The following is a 19293-nucleotide window of genomic DNA, read 5'->3' as shown; positions in this document are numbered from 1 at the left end:
TGGTGAGGGTGGACACAGTGCAGCGATAGGAGATGATGAGGTCGAGGGTATGACCAAGTTGGTGAGTGGGTGAGGTGGGGCGGAGGAAGAGGTTGGCAGCGTCAAGGAGAGATAGAAGGCAGGCGGCAGAGGAGTCGTTAGGGATATCCATGTGTATATTGAAGTCTCCGAGGATCAGAGTGGGCATGGAGAAGGAGGGAAGGAAGGTGAGTAACGGGTCAAAGTCGTTAAAGAAGTTGGAAGTGGGGCCGGGAGGGCGGTAGATGACGGCTACAAGAATCTGGAGGGGGTGGTAGAGGCGAATAATGTGGGCTTCAAAGGAAGGGAAGGAAAGGGAAGGGGGAGGAGGGATCGTGCGAAAGCGACATTGGGGGGCGAGAAGGAAACCGACACCTCCTTATATCCATATCCATCAGTTATTTAGTTATATTCAATCCTATCTCCCCTTATAGACTGCAGGCAGGGATCGGGCCTACCAACACTATTGTATTTACTCTCCCAAGTGTGTAGTTCAGTGCTCTGAACTCAGTAAACACTCAATAAATACGATTTATTTATTGACTGAATGACAAACCCACCAGGCCTCTGCTGTCGCCATCTTCAAAATCCTTCTGAAATCTCATCTCATCCCACGACGAGGAGCAGCGTGGCTTAGGGAAAAGAGCACGGGCCTGGGAGTCAAAGGGCATGGGCTCTAATCCCCGTTCGGCCACTTGTCTGCTTGTCACCTTGGGCAAGCCACTTAAGTTTCCCTGCTCGTTCAAGCTCTCATCCTATCCCGTCTGGACTACTGTATCAGCTGCCTCTCCGATCTCTCATCCTCTTGTCTCTCCCCACTTCAATCCATACTTCACGCCGCTGCCCGGATTGTCTTTGTCCAGAAACGCTCTGGGCATGTTCCGCCCGACCTCAAAAATCTCCAGTGGCTACCAATCAACCTATGCATCAGACAGAAACTCCTTACCCTCGGCTTCAAACCTCTCCATCACCTCACCCCCTCCTACCTCACCTCCTTTCTCTCCTTTTTCAGCCCAGCCCGCACCCTCCGCTCCTCTGCCGCTAATCTCCTCATCGTCCCTCGTTCTTGCCTGTCCCACCTTCGACCCCCGGCCCACATCATCCCCCTGGCCTGGAATGCCCTCCCTCCCCACATCCTCCAAGCTAGCTCTCTTCCTCCCTTCTAGGCCCTACTGAGAGCTCATCTCCTCCAGGAGGCCTTCTCAGACTGAGCCTTCTCCTTCTTCTCCCCCTCCTCCCCCTTTCCATCCCCCCCGCCTTACCTCCTTCCCTTTCCCACAGCACCTGTATATATGTATATATGTTTGTAGGTATTTATTACTCTATTTATTTTACTTGTACAGATCTATTCTATTTATTTTATTTTGTTAGTATGTTTTGTTTTGTTCTCTGTCTCCGCCTTCTAGACTGTGAGCCCACTGTTGGGTAGGGACCGTCTCTATATGTTGCCATCTTGTACTTCCCAAGTGCTTAGTACAGTGCTCTGCGCACTGTAAGCACTCAATAAATACTATTGATTGATTGATTGATTAACTTCTCAGTGCCGCAGTTACCTCATCTGTAAAATGGGGATTAAGACTGTGAGTCCCACGTGGGACAACCTGATCATCTTATATCTGCCACAGCGCTTAGAATAGTGCTTCACATATAGTAAGCGCCTAACAAATACCACCATCATCATCATCACAAGGAAGATTTCCCTGTTCATTTCTCACAAGATGGCGGTGGGGAGGGCCTTGGTTGGGAGTCTTTTAATCGGAGATAGAAAATTTCACTTCACGCTCTGACACTGTTATTTCCCTCCCCAAGGACTGTCTCTAGACAGACTTGGTAAGCCTGCAAAGATCTGTGTATTTGCCGTTTGAGACATTTCCGGCTGCAAGCTGCCTGTTATCAATGGCTTTGACTACTTTGGTAGAAGAGCTTTTATCCAGTTGTCATTGACTCGTATTTAAATCTAGTTCCCATGCATGGGGATGGATCTATGCACTTGGATTCACCCCCTTTATTCACCACCAGCAGAGGGTAGAACATGGGCCTGGGAGTAAAAAAAACTGGGCTCCAATTCTGACTCTGTCACTTGTCTGCTCTGTGACCTTGGGCAAGTCACTTCACTTCTGTGGGCCTCAGTTCCTTCATCTGTAAAATATGGATGAATACCATGGGCCCATGTGGGACATGGACTGTGTCCAACCTGATTACCTTGTATCTACCCTAGTGGTTGATACAGTGCCTGGTACATAGTAAGTGCTTAACAAATACCATTGAATAAAATGGAAGAAGTAGCTGCACAAGGGTGTTTTAGACTTAATTTTGATTCTCAAATCTGCCCTAGAAGCCAGGAGCAGGGGTACAGGTTGAATTTTTCCAACCACTTAATTTTCTCAGTTGTCACTCAATAAACACAATTATGATTTCTCTTGCTACTTTTACTGTTGCTATTGTCACTGTTTATTCTGTAATATACTTCAATATTTAAGTATTAAAGCAATCAATTAATCAAATTGAAGTACAACAGAAGGCCAAGGTACATTCTTTACACACAAGGAGCTTACACTTTTCAAAAATGTTACAGGTGCCTGTGACACACAGCCATGTAGTGGCAGAACTGGAATGAGATCTTGGGGTACTTTTATTTTGTTTTTGCCAAGTCAATCTGAATATTGCATTCAACCATGATTAACCAAATGGGCTAAGGTGCCTATTCTCCCTACGACGAAATACCTCCAATCCGCAGAGTTGAAACAGAAAGCTATTACTAATCATGGAAAAAAATTGATGAGTCCGTTGAGGTTGTTCTGGGAAGGAGTCCCAGAGTGGGAACCACGTGGGACTGGGCAGTCATGTAGGTTGTGGGGGCCGGGACCACAGGGATCCCAGCATCCCAGCCTTCTGAGATTCCCGGATTGTCAGCGGAGCCCCAGGCCCGTCCTCCCAGGTGGAATCCCCCAGGAAATAACCCGACTGTCGTCTGAGGGGACGGCACAGGCACCCGGAGATTTGAGAGAGGGAGGGAGGATCCTGACAGCTCCCACCCCTACCCAGACCTTCCTGTCACCCCCACCAGCGTCCAGGACGGACAAGATGAAGTGAGCCTCTTTCTCAGCAGAGGTCGGTGCTCCCCAGCCCAGGAAAGGCCCTGTGACTCTAGAGAGGAGCAGGGGAAAGCTGAGGGGCAGGGAAGAGAAATTTCAATATAAGCCCAGAATAGGAGGATCAAAGTTAGAATTTCTCCCATTCTTTCATGTTACTTCCCTGAGGAGAGATAAACCATTCCAGCAAGTACCCCCTCCAGGGCCAGATGAGGAGGTGCGGATCTTTTTGAGAGAGGGAAACTCAGACACCAATCAGGTGTCAGTGGAAAGAGCCAAGTTCTGGAACTCAGAAGACACCCCCCATCTCCGCCACTGGCTTGCTGTGTGATCTCGGGAAAGCCTCTTAATCTCCCTGTACTCCAGTTTCCTCATCTGCTAAGTGCTTAGTACAGTGCCTAATATCCGATAAGTGCTCAATAAATGCTATCGACTGATGGAATGTGGATAGTTTAAGTGTCTACCAGCTACAGTGTATTGTATTCTCCCAGCCACTTAGTTCAGTGCAGAGCACACAGTAAGCACTCAGTAAAGGCCATTGATTGATTAATTGTTTGAACGTGGGGAGGGAGGTTCTCTGCCAACCATGTTGTATTGTACGCTCCCAAGTGTTTAGTACAGTGTTCTGCACTGTAATTATCATTGACTGATTAATGATGTCTTCTGGTTTGAGAAGGGTTTAGGGATAATGAAGAAGTCATAATTGAAGTCATAATTGGAGACGGTCCCTACCCAACAGGGGGCTCACAGTCTAGAAGGATGAGACAGACAACAGAACGAAACATATTAACAAAATAAAATGAATAGAATAAATATGTGCAAGTAAAATAAATAAATAAGTAGAGTAATTGATATGTACAAACATATATACATATATACAGGTGCTGGGGGAGGGGAAGGAGGTAAGGCAGCGGGGATGGGGAGGAGGAGAGGAAAAAGGAAGCTCAATCTGGGAAGGCCTCCTGGAGGAGGTGAGCTCTCAGTAGGACTTTGAAGGGAGGAAGAGAGCAATCTGGGCGGATGTGTGGAGGGACGGCATTCCAGGTCAGGGGAAGGACGTGGGCCGAGGGTCGACGGCAGGACAGGCGAGAACGAGGCACAGTGAGGAGGTTAGCGGCAGAGGAGCGGAGGGTGCGGGCTGGGCTGTAGAAGGAAAGAAGGGAGGTGAGGTAGGAGGGGGCGAGGTGATGGAGAGCCTTGAAGTCGAGACTGAGGAGTTTTTGCCTGATGCATAGGTTGATTGGTAGCGACTGGAGATTTTTGAAGAGGGGAGTTACATGCCCAGAGCGTTTCTGCACAAAGATGATCCGGGCAGCAACGTGAAGTATAGGCTGAAGTGGGGAGAGACAGGAGGATGGGAGATCTGACAGGAGACTGATGCAGTAATCAAGTCAAGATAGGATGAGAGATTGAACCAGCAGGGTAGCGGTTTGGATGGAGAGGAAAGGGCGGATCTTAGCGATGTTACAGAGCTGAGACCGGGATGTTCTAGTGACAGAATGGATGTACGGGGTGAATGAAAGAGCAGAGTAGAGGATGACTCCAAGGTTGCGGGCTTGTGAGATGGGAAGGATATTAGTGCCATCTTCAGTGATGGGAAAGTCAGGGAGAGGGCAGGGTATGGGAAGGAAGATAAGGAGCTCAGTCTTGGACATATTGAGTTTTAGATGGCGGGCAGACATCCAGATGGAGATGTCCTGAAGGCAGGAGGAGTCACGAGCCTTAAGGGAGGGAGAGAGAGCAGGGGCAGAGACGTAGATTTGGGTGTCATCAGCATAGAGATGATAGTTGAAGCCGTGGGAGCGAATGAGTTCACCAAGGGAGTGAGTGTAGATAGAGAACAGAAGGAGACCAAGAACTGACCCTTGAGGAATCCCTACGGTAAGGGGATGGGAGGGGGTGGAGGAGCCCGCAAAAGAGACTGAGAATGAATGGCCGGAGAGATAAGAGGAGAACCTGGTGAGGACAGAGTCTGTGAAGCCAAGGTTGGATAGCGTGTTGAGGAGACGGGGGTGGTCCACAGTATCGAAGGCAGCTGAGAGGTCGAGGAGGATTAGGATAGAGTAAGAGCCGTTGTATCCGGCAAGCTGAAGCTCATTGGTGACCTTTGAGATGAAGGTGCCCGTGGAATGTAGGGGACGGAAGCCAGATTGGAGGGGGTCGAGGAGAGAGTTGGTGTTGAGGAATTCGAGGCAGCGCGTGTAGACGACTCGTTCAAGGAGTTTGGAACGGAATGGTAGGAGGGAGATAGGGCGATATCTAGAAGGGGAGGTGGGGTCAAGAGAAGGTTTTTTTTAGGATGGGGAGACGTGGGCATGTTTGAAGGCACAGGGGAAAGAACCCGTGAAGGGTGAGCGGTTGAAGATGGAAGCTAAGGAAGGGAGGAGGGACGGAGCAAGAGATTTCATAAGATGAGAGGGAATGGGGTCAGAAGCAAAGGTAGCCGGAGTAGCACTTGCGAGGAGGGAGGAGATCTCATCTAAGGATACTGCTGGGATGGACGGGAGAGTGGCAGAGAGTATTGAGAGCCGGGGGGTTGGAGAAGGGGGAGGAGTGACTTTGGGGAGCTCAGACATGATGGAGTTAATTTTACTAATGAAGTAAGAGGCCAGGTAGTTGTGGGTGAGGGAAGGAGAAGGCGGAGGAACAGGGGGCCTGAGAATGGATTTAAATGTACGGAAGAGCTGATGGGGATGATAGGCATGGGTGTCAATAAGGGAGGAGAAATAGTTTTGTCTGGCAGAGGAGAGGGCAGAGGTTAGGCAGGAAAGGATAAACTTAAAGTGAACGAGGTTGGCTTGGTGTTTAGACTTTCGCCAGCAGCGTTCAGCAGCTCGAACATAAGAGCGAAGGAGGCGGACAGTGACAGTGATCCTGGGCTGTGGGTCAGTGGTACTAGGACGGCGAAGGGAAAGCACAGCGAGGGAGTCGAGCTGAGTAGAGAGGGTAGAGTTGAGAGCACAAATCTGATCATCAAGATTGGGTAGAGAGGAAAGGGAGGCGAGGTGGGATGTGAGGCGCTCAAAAAGATTGATGCGGTCGAGAGTGCAGAGGTCTCGGTGTGGTAGTAATATAGATTTACTGGGGAGAGGACTGTGAGTGAGGAGGCAGGTGAGAAGGTTATGGTCAGAGAGAGGGATTTCAGAGTCGGTAAGGGTGGAGATAGTGCAGCGGTAGGAGATGATGATGTGACCAAGTTGGTGAGTGGGCGAGGTGGTGTGGAGCAGGAGGTTGGCACCATCAAGGAGAGCTAGAAGGCGGGGGGCAGAGGAGTCACCAGGGATATCCATGTGGATGTTGAAGTCTCCCAGGATCAGAGTGGGCATGGAAAAGGAGAGAAGGAAGGTGAGGAAGGGGTCAAAATCGTTAAAGAAGTTGGAGGTGCTCCTTCCCGGCTGACCAAACCCAGGAGTCTGAGGGGAAAGGTCAGCGACTCCCAGCCCCACGCTGCCCCGGTGAGAGTGACCTGGGCTGAGTGGGATGGAGGGGCATGAGGGGACGAGGATGAGGATGGAAGAGATGGAGCCAGTCTTGAGCCTAAGTTGGGGTTCGGAACAAGGCTGCGGCCACTAGAGGGGGTGGTGGGTTTGTAGGAGGAGAGGTGTTTACCAGTTCAGTAACGCCCAACCATCACAAACGTCTCCTCCTTCCTCCTCAAACCTCACTACCATGCCAACCACCCTCCGGGATATGGTGCTCCAGCACAGTGTCAGCACTACGGACCGTCGCTTCGGCCTTCAGTGGGTCCCAGCATGTCTTGCAGAGGGTAAATGACAAGTAGGGTCGAGAGAGTGTGACCAGCTTTGGGCAGCCACCAGCACAATCAGAAATTCCTCCTTGTAGGAGTTATTTCCAAATTTTGGAATGAGACAAATAGTGGGAAATGTTGTAATCCCTGCCCTCAAGAACCTTCCAGTCTGGCAGGCTAGGTTGACACAGTATAATTTACTATCAGTCAATCAATCTTGAATGAATATTTATTGAGCACTAAGCCCTTGGGATAGCAATAATAATAATAATGATAATGATAACAGTACTTTTTTAAGCTCTTACTCTGTCCCAAACACTGTCCTAAGCGCTGGGGTAGTTATCTGTTAAGCAGGTTCGATGCAGTCGTTGTTTCAAGTTAAACGACTTGCCCATGGTCACACAGAAGACATAAGGCGGAGTTGGAATTAGAACCTAGGTCCTTCTCACTCCTGACTCCCAGGCCAGTGCACTATCCACCTTATAACGCCATAACAGACACATTCCCTGCCCCTACTAGAAGGAAAAACAGAATGGACAGATGAATATGCAATGATTGCGTGCCGTTTTACAGATGAGGAATCTGAGGCCCAGGGAAGTAAAGCGACTTGCCCAAGGTCCACAGCAGCAAAGGGACAGAGGCAGGATTAGAACCCAGGTCATCTGACTCCCACTGAACTATGCTTGGGAGAGTACAATAGAACGGAGCTGGAAGATGTGTATGCTGCCCTCAAGGATCTCACAGTGAGGAAGAGAATTTCGGGGCCCTTGTTTTTTCCACTAAATGAGCACGCAAATGATTTGAGGTCGTCATGAACCAGGGGCCTGTGGAAAGATGGCGGCCACTTCCTGGCTCACTGGGAGTCTGTTTGGAATATTGGATTCGGCTTCGACCCTCTTCCTGTTCTTCTGCGGGCCCCACATAGTCTCCCAGTTGAGACGTCCCCTCCCTGTTGAAGATCACCTGCTCCCATAACCACGTCGCCATCGTTGTGAATGTTGCTGTTCGGGTTTTGTGCGCTTGGTCTCTATCATGGCATCATATGTCTCCATCTTCTCCACTGTGCAGAGGATCCCTTCAGGCGATAGTCGGCCGAAATCATTCTCCACCTGCTAGCCTCAACTTCTGGTGGTCACTATGTTTCTCATGACACCTGCCTTCCATCATCTCAAGCCACCATCAGAAACCTCCCCAATTCTGGACCTGTTGGTGTCCATGTTCTACACCGTGATGCCCCCCCACCCTCAAACCCTCATCTGCAGCCTGAGGAACCGGGACTTGATGGCCGCCCTGGGGAGGATCCCTGGAGGGAATGACTTCTATATTGGAGAGAAAATCGTCATCTTCTGACTTGAATGATCCCAGTATCAGTCAGGGACCTGATCTTTGTACCCAAGCGTGAGTTACTCAGGTTTTCCCAAAGGAATCAATAAATCCATCAATAGATCATATTCATTGAGTACTTACTGTGTGCAGAGCACTGTACTATGTGCATGGGAGAGGTCAGTATAACAGAGCTGATAGACACGTGCACTGTCTACCACTCAGGAGCACTTATTGTGAATCAACTGTGCCTGAGCGCTGTAGTAAGTGCTTTGAAGAGAACAATGGAAGTCGTAGGCATGATCAATCAATCAATGATATTTATTATGACTATGTGCAGAGCAGAGCACTGTTCTAAGTACTTGGGTGAATACAAAGAGATAGCAAACACAATCCCTGCCTTCAACAAGCTTACAATCTAAAAGGGGAAAAAGCCACCAGAATTAACTATAGAAAAGAGGAAGAAAGAAAAGGGGATATTCTACTGTGTAAATAATAAGGTATAAACAGTATTTACACTAATGCTAAGGGGGTTTGTGAGTACTCAAGTTCATAAGTGGTACAAGATTCTGAACAGGCAATTCATTCATTCATTCAGTCATTTATTGAGCGCTTAATGTGTGCAGAGCACTGTACTAGGTGCTTGAAAAGTACAATTCAGCAATGAAGAGAGACAATCCCTGCCCACAATGGGCTCACAGTCTAGAAGGGAGGAGACAGACAACAAAACCAGTAAATAGGTATCAATAAAAATAAATAGAATTATATATATATATATACAACAAAGCAAGTAAACCGGCATTAAGATAAATAAATAGAATTATCGCTATGTACATATTTACATAAGTGCTGGGGGGGGCGATCAAAGGAAAAGAGATGGGGCAATGTGGAGGGGAGGGGGATCTGAGGAAAAGGGGGGCTTAGTCTGGGAGGAAAAGGGGGACTTGTAATAACAATACCTGTGGTAAATTTCTTCATTCATTCATTCAATCGTATTTATTGAGTGCTTACTGTGTACAGAGCACTGTACTAAGCGCTTGGGAAGTACAAGTTTGCAACATATAGAGACGGTCCCTACCCAACAGTGGGCCTTCAGCGCTTACTATTTGCTAAACACTGTAATAAGTACGGGGATGGATACAAGATAATCAGATCCCACATAGGGTTCACAGTAGGAGTGAGAACAGGAATCGAATCCCTGTTTTTGCAGATAAGGGAACTGGTGCACAGAGACGTTAAGTGACTTCACATGGCAGACACATGGTGCAGCCTAGATTAGAAACTGTGGGCAAGATACCAGCAGTGGAAAATAGGAAGGCCAAGTAGAGTAAGTAGGTTGGCTTGAAGGGCAGCACTGCTCAATGGATAGAGCACGAGCATGGGAGTCAGAAGGACCTGAGTTCTAATCCTAGCTCTGCTACTTGTCTTCTGTGAGACCATGGGCAAGCCACTTCACTTCTCTGTGCCTCAGTTATCTCATCTGTAAAATGAGGGTTATGACTATGAGCCCCATGTGGGACAGGGACTGTGTTTAATCCAATTTGCTTGTATCCACCCCAGCACTTAATACAGTGCCTCGTACATAATAAGTGCTTAAAAAGTGCTACAATTAATATTGTTACAAGGGAATAAGGAGTGTGAGCTGGGGTGTGGTTACAGAAGAGAATTACACAAGGTCACACAGCAGACAGGTGGAGGAGATGAAATTAAAAATAATGATTATAACGAAAATAATTATGATGAAGGTATTTGTTAAGTGCTTAATATGTGCCAAGCACTTTTCTAAGCACTGGGGTAGATACAAGGTAATCAGGTTGTTACACGTGGGGTTTACAGTCTTAATCCCATTTCACGGATGTGTTAACTGAGGCCAAGAGAAATTAAGTGACTTTCCCAAAGTCACCCAGCTGATGAGTGGCAGAGTCAGGATTAGAACCCAAGTCTTCTGACTCCCAGGCCCATGTTCTACTTGTGAGGCCATGTTCCTTCTTTGAGTTTGAGAGTTCACTCCCAGCTTATTGAATTGTTGTATTGGACTCTCCAAGCATTTAATACGGAGTTCGGCACATAAAAAGCACTCAGTAAACACCCTTGATTGCATGACCGATTGATTGATTACACTTATAATTTCTTACTGCTACCTGAAATGTAGCAATCCCGATTCCTTGTGGATTGAATACAGTAATAGGAAACACGTACAGTGATTGGAGATGGCAATATCAAGCTTAAATCCACGTTGGTGAGAAGGTGGGGTGAGGGATGGAATCAGGAAACTCGAGGAGTGAGAAGCAGCATGGCCTCATGGATAGATAACGGGCCTGGAAGTCAATCAATCAATCAATCACATTTATTGAGCGCTTACTGTGTGCAGAGCACTGTACTAAGCGCTTGGGAAGTACAAGTTGGCAACACAAAGAGACGGCCCCTACCCAACAGTGGGCTCACAGTCACTCAGAGGACCTGAGGTCTAATTTCAGCTCCTCCAGTTGCCTGCTTTCTGACCTTGGGCAATTCACTTTGCTTTTCTGTGCCTCTGTTCTTCTGTTCTCCCTCCTACTTAGACGGTGAGCCCCATGCGGGACAAGGACCGTGTCCAACCTAATTCACTTGTGTCAAACCCAGCACATAGAAGAGCGTTCGACACACAGTAAGCGCTTTACAAATACCATTTCCGATCCCTGAGCAGGGAGGGGAGACTGTAACAGCCATCGAGACCCTAGCTCTTGACCCCACCTCCCCTTCTAGTTATTGCCCTATCTCCCTCCTATCATTCCTTTCCAAATTCCTTGAACGAGTCGTCAACACCCGCTGCCTCGAATTCCTCAATGCCAACTCTCTCCTCGACCCCCTCCAATCTGGCTTCCGTCCCCTACATTCCACCGAAACCGCCCCCTCAAACGTCACCAATGACCTCCTGCTGGCTGAATCCAACGGCTCCTACTCTATCCTAATACTCCTCGACCTCTCAGCTGCCTTCGACACTGTGTTCCACCCCCTTCTCCTCAACACGCTATCCAACCTTGGCTTCACAGACTCCGTCCTCTCCTGGTTCTCCTCTTATCTCTCCAGCCGTTCATTCTCAGTCTCCTTTGCGGGCTCCTCCTCCTCCTCCCATCCCCTTACTGTAGGGGTTCCTCAAGGGCCAGTTCTTGGTCCCCTTCTGTTCTCTATCTACACTCACTCCCTTGGTAAACTCATTCGCTCCCACGGCTTCAACTATCATCTCTATGCTGATGACACCCAAATCTACATCTCTGCCCCTGCTCTCTCTCCCTCCCTTCAGGCTCGGGTATCCTCCGGCCTTCAGGACATCTCCATCTGGATATCTGCCCGCCATCTAACACTCAATATGTCCAAGGCTGAACTCCTTATCTTCCCTCCAAAACCCTGTCCGTTCACTGACTTTCCCATCACTGTAGACGGCAATACCATCCTTCCCGTCTCACAAGCCTGCAACCTTGGTGTGATCCTTGACTCTGCTCTCTCGTTCACCCCACAGATCCAATCCGTCACCAAAACATCCCGGTCTCACCTCCACAACATCGCCAAGATCCGCCCTATCCTCTCCAACCAAACCGCTACCCTGCTGGTTCAATCTCACATCCTATCCCGACTGGATTACTGCATCAGCCTCCTCTCAGATCTCCCATCCTCCTGTCTCTCCCCACTTCAGCCTATACTTCACGTTCCTGCCCGGATCATCTTTGTGCAGAAACGCTCTGGGCATGTTACCCCCGCCCCCCCTCAAAAATCTCCAGTTGCTACCAATCAACCTACACGTCAGGCAAAAACTCCTCACTCTCCAGGGCTCTCCATCACCTCGCCCCTTCCTACCTCATCTCCCTTCTTTCCTTCTACAACCCAGCCCGCATCCTCCGCTCCTCTGCCTCTAACCTCCTCACTGTGCCTCGTTCTCGCCTGTCCTGCCGTCGACCCCCAGGCTACGTCCTTCCCCTGGCCTGGAATACCCTCCCTCCACACATCTGCCCAGATAGCTCTCTTCCTCCATTCAAAGCCCTACTGAGAGCTCACCTCCTCCAGGAGGCCTTCCCAGAATGAGCCTCCATTTTCCTCTCCTCCTCCCCATCCTCCCCACCATACCTCCTTCCTCTCCCCACAGCAGTTGTACATATTTATTACTCTATTTTACTTGTACAAATTTACTATTTTTTTTGTTAATGATGTGCATATAGCTTTAATTCTATTTGTTCTGACGATTTTGACACCTGTCTACATATTTTGTTTTGTTGTCTGTCTCCCCTTTCTACACTCGGAGCCCGTTGTTGGGTAGGGACCTTCTTTATATATTTCTGACATGGACTTCCCAAGCAAGTGCTTAGTACAGTGCTCCGCACACAGTAATCTTTCAATAAATACGATTGAATGAATGAATGAACGAATCTGTAAAATGGGAGTTAAGACTGTGAGCCCCATGTGGAACAAGGACTGTATGCAATCCGCTCAATTTGTATCTACTCCAGCACGTAGGACAGTGCTTGGGACAGGATAAGAGCTTAACAAGTACTACTGTGATTATTATTACTCTCCAAGTGTTTAGTACTACTGCCAGGGGCCTCTCAGAGAATCCATGTGGGTAGAGCATTATCTATCCATCCTCGCCCAGAGCCTGAGCAGGGCCTGTGGGTGACACTGGCCCGAAGGACCCAGAGGAGCCGGGTGATATTGGGTGGGGACGGTTAGGGCCTCACAGTTCACTGTTTGCATTTTACAGAGGAGGAAACTGAGGCCCAGAGAGGCCAAATGACTTTCTCACAACCACCTGGTAGGCTAGTGACAGACCTGGGGCTCCGACCCAGGTCTCCTGGCACCCAGCCCCACCCTCATTCCAACAGACAAAGCCACCCCCCAGCGGGTGAGGGCAGTAGCTGCCCTGGGGCCATCTCGTCCACAGAGCTTGCTTCCTTGGTTGGGGGGCAGGGCTTCAGGGATATGGAGGTGGAGGTGGAGATCGGGGGGCCGGTCCTCTGTCTGCCTCCAACGGACTCTCCCCTGTGCCAGGGCGCTGCCCGATAGGCAGGCTCACAGAACATCCCGTTGGGCGGGCGGGCCCGTGCAGTGTCGGGTACTGGGCCTCAACGGCCCCCTAACCTCCCCTCTCCACTCCCTTTACCGACAGGCAGAGCTCCTCCCGGCCCTAGCGCTGTGGGTGTTTGGGTGGAGCAGTGTCTGCCCTCCCCATCTCCCTGGCGCGGAGCCCTGGCAGAGTCGTGGGATCGCCCCTCTGAAAACCCAGCGAGGCCAAGGTGGGGTGCAGGCCACACCCTGCAGAGTAATGGCCCCCTGACCCTCTCCCACCCACCTCCCCTTTCCCACCCACCAGACTCGGAATTGGAACGAGGAGCTGCAGACAACGCGAGAGCTGCCCCGGAAGAACCTGCCTGAGCGTCTGCTGAGGCAACAAGCCATCTTCAAGGTACGGGGGGGCTAGAGGCTAGTTCTGTTTGGGCGGGGAGGTGGGGGTGTGAAGTTGGCGTCAGTTCCCCCCACACACACCGCCTCTCGGCACCTGAGCCCACAGACTGACCAACAACATCCGCCCCGGGGACTCCCTCCCTGAGCCGAGACCCTGCCCCCTCCAGGTACACAGTGACCTCATGGCGTCAGCTACCTGGGGGTCCATGGCGGTGATCGACGTGAACATGATGGCCATCAACCCCAGCGAGGAGACCAAAATGCAGATGTTCATCTAGAATAACATCTTCTCCAGCCTGTACTTCGATGGGTGCAACCACTACAAGGACTTCAGTGGCGATCCGGCCACCTACGCCGCCCCCAGCCATGACCTGAACGGTATGAGCACCTACAACGCCATGGACGTGGAGGGCCTGAACATGCTAGGCACCGTGGTTGTGGACTATCTCGGCTTCTTAGTGCACACAATAAGCGCTCAATAAATATGATTCAAGATTAATTGACTGATCGTAAATTATACTGTGTCAACCTAGCCCAGTAGGCAGGAAAATTCTTAAGGTCAGGGATTACAACCTTTCATACTATTTGTCTTCTCCCAACGTTTGGGAAGAACTCTTACATAGAGGAATTGCTGAGAGTGCCAGTTGCGGTTCTAAGCTAGTCACACTTTCCAAGCCCTGCCTGTCATTTAGTCTCTGCAAGGGATTCTGGGACCTAGTGAAGGCCAAATTGATTGTCCACAGTGCTGAAACTGTGCTGGAGCACCGTAGCCCGGCGGGTGCTTGGCATGGTAGCAAGGTTTGAGGAAGACGGAGGAGAGACGTGTGATGGTTGGGGGTTACTGAAATGGAAAACACTTCCCCTCCTGCTAGCACCCCTGCCCCTCTGGGGGCCGCGGCCCTGATCCGAACCCAAGCGTAGGTCCCAGACTGGCTCCATCTCTTCCATCCTCATCCTCCTCGCCATCCCACTCACCTCCGGTCACTTTCACCGGGACTGTGTGGGGATGGTCGTTGACCTTTACAGGAATGGGCCGATCCCCTCTATCCCCAAAGACTCCTGGGTTCGGTCAGCCAGGAAGGAACAGAGAGGAGCCCTCGATCCCTCTCTGCTCCCCCTAAGACCCTGAGAAGCTCTCCAGACGGACCCCATCCCTGTAGATAAACTAGGAGCTGCTACGAGGGAGATCCCTGGAGGATATCTCTGGGGACCTCAAGGCCTGGACAAGCCAAGCGCCCTCTGGTCACGTGGTTTCCGAGGCTCCAGGGAGACAGGGGCACAGCATGAAGGATGGTACCGGCCCTCGGGGTTCCCCTGGAAGCAGCGGAAGCTGCATCGCAGCGTCCCAGGTGTTCCTGTTTTCAATGACAGTCTTTAGCCACTGTGAATGGTTTCACCTTTGTCTAATTCACAACCTGAATCACTCAATCTGTTAGTCAAGCAGCCAACTGTAACTTTTTCTAAAGGCCTTTGTGAAGCACCTACTATATATCAGGCACTATAGTAAGTTCTGGAGTAGTTACAAGCTAATCAGGTTGGATAGAATCCATTTCCCCCGTGGAGCTCACATCTTAATCCCCATTTTACAGATGAGGGAACTGAGGCACGGATAAGTTAAGCGACCGTGCCCAAGGTCACACAGCAGACATATAGTGGAACCGGGATCATAACCCATGCCTTTTGAATCCCTGGTCCCTGCTCTACCCACTCGGCAACGCTGCTTCTTCTTACTTTTCCTGATTGCATGAAGGTCTTTTCATACTGATTATATAAACTGTACTCTTGAATCAAGCTTTCATCCACTTTCTCATCTTTCCCTTCTCTCCTTCCTCCTCTACATAATTTATTCTGTGTCTAGCTCCCCCATTAGATCATAATCTCCTAGAAGGCAGGAACAATGTCATTTCATCTCTTCTCTACTCTCCTGAGTGCTTACTATTCATTCATTCAATCAATCGTATTTATTGAGCGCTTACTCTGTGCAGAGCACTGTACTAAGAGCTTGGGAAGTACAAGTCGGCAACATATAGAGACGGTCCCTACCCAATAATGGGCTCACAGTCTAGAAGGGGGAGACAGACAACAAAACAGAACATGTATACAGGTGTCAATATCGTCAGTAAAAAATAGAATTAATGCTATATGCACCTCATTAACAAAATAAATAGAATAGTAAATATGTACAAATAAAATAGAGTAATAAATCTGTACAAATATATACCAGTGCTGTGGGAAAGGGAAGGAGGTAGGGCGGGGGGTTGGGGAGGAGGAGAGGAGGAGGAGAGGCTTTGCACCCAGGATGTGGTCAATAAATACCATTGATAATAATAATAGTAATAATTATGGTCTTTGTTAAGCCTTTACTATGTGTCAAGCACTGTTCTAAGTGCTGGAATAGAGACAAAGTAATCAGGTTGGACACAGTCCCTGTCCCACATGGGGCTCACAGTTTCAATCCCCATTTTACAAATGAGGTAACCGAAGCACAGAGAAGTGAAGTGACTTGCCCCAGGTCAAATGGCAGACATGTAGCAGAACGGGGATTAGAACCTGCGACCTGTGACTTCCAAGCCTGTGCTCTGGATGGAAGGATGGATATATGGATGGGTGGATGGATGGATGGATGGATGGATGGATGGACGGACGGACGGACGGACGGATGGATGGATGGATGGATGGATGGATGGATGGATGAATGGATGGATGGATAACGAATGGTTGGAAGGAAGGATGGAAGGAAGGAAGGAAAGACTGAGTGAAGTGAGAGGATAGATTTGACAAGACAGATGAGGCTGCAGTCGTCCTCTCTTCCCTTCTCCCATACCAACTCCCATTTTCCAACTTTCATTCCCACCCCCAGAGTCATGCTAAAGACTGTATCATATTTTCCTGGATATTACTAATAATGATATCATTATTGTATTAATTAAGAGGTTGTGTGCCTAAATTGTTCCACTTGCTGGGGTAGAAACAAAAGAATCAGTTCAGACACAACTCCTGTCACACAGGGGCTCAGGGTGTAAGAGCAAGAGAGATTTAGGGATGTAAAGGCACTGCCACTAGGACATAAAACAAGCCAGTAGCAAAGCTGGCATCAGAACTCGTCTCAATCAATCAATCAATCAATCATTTATTGAGCACTAACTCTGGGCCCAGCACTGTACTAAACACTTGGAAAAGTTCAGTGTAATAGAGTTGGTAGACACGTTCCCTGACCACCATGAGCTTACAGTCTAAAGCGATTCACAATACGTTAGGCCTTGATAAAACTAAATAAAAATATGGTATTTGTTAAGTGGCTTCTATGTGCCAAGCACATGTTCTAAGCACTGTGATAGATACAAGGTAATCCGGTTTTCCCATGCGGGGTTCACAGTCTTAGTCCCCATTTTACAGATGAGGTAACTGAGACACGGAGAAGTTAAGTGTCTCGCCCAAGGTCACACAGAAGGCAAATGACAGAGCAGGAATCAATCTATCAATCAATCAATCGTATTTATTGAGCGCTTACTGTGTGCAGAGCACTGTACTAAGCGCTTGGGAAGTACAAGTTGGCAACATATAGAGACAGTCCCTACCCAACAGTGGGCTCACAGTCTAGAAGGGGGAGATAGAGAACAAAACCAAACATATTAACAAAATAAAATAATAGAATAGATATGTACAAGTAAAATAAATAAATAAATCAATAGAGTAATAAATATGTACAAACATATATACATATATACAGGTGCTGTGGGGAAGGGAAGGAGGTAAGATGGGGGAATGGAGAGGGGTACGAGGGGGAGAGGAAGGAGGGGCTCAGTCTGGGAAGGCCTCGTGGAGGAGGTTAGCTCTCAGTAGGGCCTTGACTGGAGGAAGAGAGCTAGCTTGGCGGATGGGCAGAGTTAGAATTAGAAACCGCCCCCAAAGTGGATTTATTGTACTAAGCACTTGGGAGAGTTCAGTTCACCAGTGATGTTAAACACATTTCCTGCCCACAGTTAGCTTTTGGTCTACAGGGACTCCCCTTCCTTTAGGCCATGATGCCTCCTCAAAACTGGATTGTCCATCCTACTTCAGTCTTAGTAACCTCCCTCCCAGACTTTGAAAATTCATCAACGTCCAGCGTTTTCTGTGAACCCAGTAGGAGAGCTAAGCTTCAGGCTAGGTCCAAGGGCAGTTCCTTGGTTAAATGGTGGTGTGATATTATTTGCACATGGAAGGACACTTTTTGTCCCAGAGCGAAGGCCGGGTGAGTGAACCTTTTAGGATCCTGCTCATGGCGGCCTTCACTTCCCGGTTCCTCAGGCTGTAGATAAGGGGGTTCAGAGCAGGGGGAATTACTGCGTAGAACACGGACACCAGAAGGTCCACAATCAAGGAGGAGTCTGTGGGCGGCTTGATGTAGACAAATGCAGCTGCAGAGAGGAAATCAGTGAGGACGACAAGGTGGGGCAGGCAGGTGGAGAAGGCCTTGACCCGGATCTCGGTGGCCGGCATCCACAGCACAGTCCGGAAAATGCGCACATACGAGACGATGAAGAGAATGAAGCAGACGACGCCTAACGTTACCCCGGCGGTGTCGCTCACGTCGACAACAACGTGATCCTTGAAGCAGGTGATCTTCACCAGGGAGGGGACGTCACCGAAAAACTGCTGGACGATGTTGGACCCACAGAAGGACAGGGAGAAGGTCGGAGCTAAATATAAGACACAAATTAGGCCCCCACTGAGCCACGAGGTGGCAGCCATTTTCTCACAGGCCGCTCTGTTCTGTTTGCCATGAGTCTGCATATGGTGGCGTAGCAGTCATAGGACATGGCCGTGAGTATCAACAGCTCTGAGCAGGCAAACCAGACCACGGAGAAGACCTGGGCGGCACAACCCAGGAGGGAGATTGATCTACGGTCGGTCAGGGAGTTGTGGATGGATTTGGGGGCGGTGACGGAGATGGGGCAGAGGCCGAGGACGGACAGGTTCCTGAGGAAGAAGTACACGGGGGTGTGGAGACGTCGGTCGAGGGTGGTGACGACGACAATGAGTTTCCCCATCAGGGCCGCCAGGTAGACCAGGAGGAACAGCACGACGTGGGTCAGCTGCAGCTCCCGGACCTCCGAGAATCCCAGGAGGAGGAATTCCCTCACCCTGGAGATGTTAGTCATTGGTAAGTGATGATGACTCCCCTCACCGGACAAAGATCTTGATGAGATAAAAATTCAACAGGAGTTTTGCTGGTGATTCTATGGGAGGAGCAACCTATGGTATATTGGAAGAGAGTTATCAATTACAAAATGAGCTAGAAACTCGGTAAAAGATTTCCATGTAACTAAGACAAAATTCCTAAGGAAGATTGACATCGTAATTCTCCAAGTGGGGACAGAAAGATAACAAGGATACAAGAGGGGAAAGCAGTCACAGTACTAGTAGCTGTGATAGCAGCAAAAGCCCTAGTAGAGGTTGTAGTGTCAATCAATCAAGTGATTAAGAAATCATAGTTTTGAGCATTTACTGTGTGCTGTATTAAATACTTGGGAGAACACAATGTAACAGAGGTGGTAGATTTGTTCTCTCCCCACAACAACCTTACAGTCTAAAGGGGGATAAAAATGTTAATATAAAATAAATTACAGATATATACAGAAACTGTAAGCTCGTTATGGGTAGGGAATGTGTCCATTATATTGTTATATTGTACTC

This window comes from Tachyglossus aculeatus, unplaced genomic scaffold, assembly GCF_015852505.1.
Source record: "Tachyglossus aculeatus isolate mTacAcu1 unplaced genomic scaffold, mTacAcu1.pri SUPER_30, whole genome shotgun sequence".
NCBI lineage: Eukaryota > Metazoa > Chordata > Mammalia > Monotremata > Tachyglossidae > Tachyglossus > Tachyglossus aculeatus.
The sequence above is the reverse complement of the archived record's forward strand: the minus strand, read 5'-3'. Positions refer to the sequence as shown.